Source organism: Platichthys flesus, chromosome 18 (assembly GCF_949316205.1).
Source record: "Platichthys flesus chromosome 18, fPlaFle2.1, whole genome shotgun sequence".
Taxonomy (NCBI): Eukaryota; Metazoa; Chordata; class Actinopteri; order Pleuronectiformes; family Pleuronectidae; genus Platichthys; species Platichthys flesus.
Window position 1 is genome coordinate 2,428,497 of NC_084962.1, and position 2,500 is coordinate 2,430,996.

The following is a 2,500-nucleotide window of genomic DNA, read 5'->3' on the forward strand; positions in this document are numbered from 1 at the left end:
AATCTCAAACTCTGGTTGCTACATTATCTTGAAAGTTATTGAAATAACAGTATTTGTCAGGTTGTTGTGGCAGAGTGGTTAAGGTAATGGACTTGAAATCCTTTGGGGTTTCCCTGCGCAGGTTCAAACCCTGCCAACAACGTTAGACTCTCATTGTTTAGCAACCAAGACAAAACAGCTGGAAATATTGTTATCTCACAAATTTATCGTGTTGTGGCTGCCAAATAACAATGACTTTCTGGCGATGGTTGTATAGTGGTGAGCATAGCTGCCTTCCAAGCAGTTGACATGGGTTTTGATTACCAGCCATCGCAGTTATATTAAGCCCAACACTTTCATTTACAATCTCAATCTCTGGTTGCCACATTATCTTGAAAGTTATTGAAACAACAATATTTATCAGGTTGTTGTGGCCGAGTGGTTAAGGCGATGGACTAGAAATCCATTGGGGTTTCCCCGCGCAGGTTCAAATCCTGCCAGCAACGAAAAACTGCTTTTCATGTCCATGGAGCTATCACTGTTCAGCAGCATACCGATGCAACAGCTTAGCCGATACGAATCGTAAGGTGAAATGTCTGTTGTTTCAAAGACTCAGTCAATTGCGCAAGTTTGACATGCTTGTACTCAGTGTTAATGTAGATATGAAGACAGCTTCAAGTATGTGTTACATTACTTTTGGTAAACCGTCTATTCTTTTCTTCCCCTCTTTTCAATGTGTTCAACTTGGGCACTCTACAAAGTATTCCACATTTGTCGCATTTTTGCAGCCACATTTCACTTTTTGGGGCGATGGTGGTATAGTGGTGAGCATAGCTGCCTTCCAAGCAGTTGACCTGGGTTCGATTCCCAGCCATCGCAGTTATATTAAGCCCAACACTTTCATGTACAATCTCAAACTCTGGTTGCTACATTACCTTGAAAGTTATTGAAATAACAATATTTGGCAGGTTGTTGTGGCCGACTGGTTAAGGCGATGGACGAGAAATCCATTGGGGTTTCCCCGAGCCTGTTCAAACTTTGCTAAAAACTGTAGATTCTCATTGTTTAGCAACCAAGACAAAAATGCTGGAAATATTGTTATCTCACAAATTTATCGTGTTGTGGCTACCAAATAACCATGACTTTCTGGCGATGGTGGTATAGTGGTGAGCATAGCTGCCTTCCAAGCAGTTGACCTGGGTTCGATTCCCAGCCATCGCAGTTATATTAAGCCCAACACTTTAATTTACATAGCTGCCTTCCAAGCAGTTGACCTGGATTAGATTCCCAGCCATCGCAGTTATATTAAGCCCAACACTTTCATTCACAATCTCAATATCTGGTTGCTACATTATCTTGAAACTTATTGAAAAATCAATATTTATCAGGATGTTGTGGCCGAGTGGTTAAGGCGATGGACTAGAAATCCATTGGGGTTTCCCCCTGCAGGTTCAAATCCTGCCAGCAACGAAAAACTGCTTTTCATGTCCATGGAGCTATCACTGTTCGGCAGCATACCGATGCAACAGCTTAGCCCATACGAATCAAAAGGTGAAATGTCTGTTTCAAAGATTCATTCAATTGCGCAAGTTTGACATGCTTGTACTCAGTGTTAATGTAGATATGTAGAAAGCTTCAAGTATTTGTTACATTACTTTTGGTAAACCGTCTATTCTTTTCTTCCCCTCTTTTCATTCTGTTCAACTTCGGCACTCTACTAAGTATTCCACATTTGTCGCATTTTTGCAGCCACATTTCACTGGTTTTGGGGCGATGGTGGCATAGCTGCCTTCCAAGCAGTTGACCTGGGTTCGATTCCCAGCCATCGCAGTTATATTAAGCCCAACACTTTCATTTACAATGTCAAACTCTGGTTGCTACATTATCTTGAAAGTTATTGAAATAACAATCTTTGTCAGGTTGTTGTGGCAGAGTGGTTAAGGCGATAGACTTGAAATCCATTGGGGTTTCCCCGCGCAGGTTCAAACCCTGCCAATAACGGTTGACTCTCATTGTTTAGCAACCAAGAGAAAACAGCTGTAAATATTGTTATTTCACAAATTTATCGTGTTGTGGCTGCCAAATAAGAATGACTTTCTGGCGATGGTGGTATAGTGGTGAGCATAGCTGCCTTCCAAGCAGTTGACCTTGGTTTGATTCCCAGCCATCGCAGTTTTATTAAGCCCAACGCTGCCAAATAACAATGACTTTCTGGCGATGGTGGTATAGTGGTGAGCATAGCTGCCTTCCAAGCAGTTGACCTGGGTTCGATTCCCAGCCATCGCAGTTATATTAAGCCCAACACTTTAATTTACATAGCTGCCTTCCAAGAAGTTGACCTGGATTCGATTCCCAGCCATCGCAGTTATATTTAGCCCAACACTTTCATTTACAATCTCAATCTCTGGTTGCTACATTATCTTGAAAGTTATTGAAACAACAATATTTATCAGGTTGTTGTGGCCGAGTATATTAAGCCCAACACTTTCATTTACAATCTCAAACTCTGGTTGCTACATTA

General features: G+C 41.6%; 7 non-coding genes across 7 annotated transcripts; all 7 read left to right on the forward strand.

The window, feature by feature from the left end:
* The first annotated feature begins 60 nt into the window (after positions 1-60).
* On the forward strand, positions 61-142 carry trnas-uga (transfer RNA serine (anticodon UGA)). Its single transcript has one exon. It is a non-coding gene; the product is annotated as a tRNA-Ser (tRNA).
* A 261-nt stretch (positions 143-403) lies between these two features.
* Positions 404-485, forward strand: trnas-aga (transfer RNA serine (anticodon AGA)). Its single transcript has one exon. It is a non-coding gene; the product is annotated as a tRNA-Ser (tRNA).
* A 301-nt stretch (positions 486-786) lies between these two features.
* On the forward strand, positions 787-858 carry trnag-ucc (transfer RNA glycine (anticodon UCC)). The gene has a single exon. It is a non-coding gene; the product is annotated as a tRNA-Gly (tRNA).
* A 270-nt stretch (positions 859-1,128) lies between these two features.
* trnag-ucc (transfer RNA glycine (anticodon UCC)) lies at positions 1,129-1,200 on the forward strand. The gene has a single exon. It is a non-coding gene; the product is annotated as a tRNA-Gly (tRNA).
* Positions 1,201-1,370: 170 nt separating this feature from the next.
* On the forward strand, positions 1,371-1,449 carry trnas-aga (transfer RNA serine (anticodon AGA)). The gene has a single exon. It is a non-coding gene; the product is annotated as a tRNA-Ser (tRNA).
* Positions 1,450-1,898: 449 nt separating this feature from the next.
* trnas-uga (transfer RNA serine (anticodon UGA)) lies at positions 1,899-1,980 on the forward strand. Its single transcript has one exon. It is a non-coding gene; the product is annotated as a tRNA-Ser (tRNA).
* A 213-nt stretch (positions 1,981-2,193) lies between these two features.
* Positions 2,194-2,265, forward strand: trnag-ucc (transfer RNA glycine (anticodon UCC)). The gene has a single exon. It is a non-coding gene; the product is annotated as a tRNA-Gly (tRNA).
* The last annotated feature ends 235 nt before the right edge of the window (positions 2,266-2,500 follow it).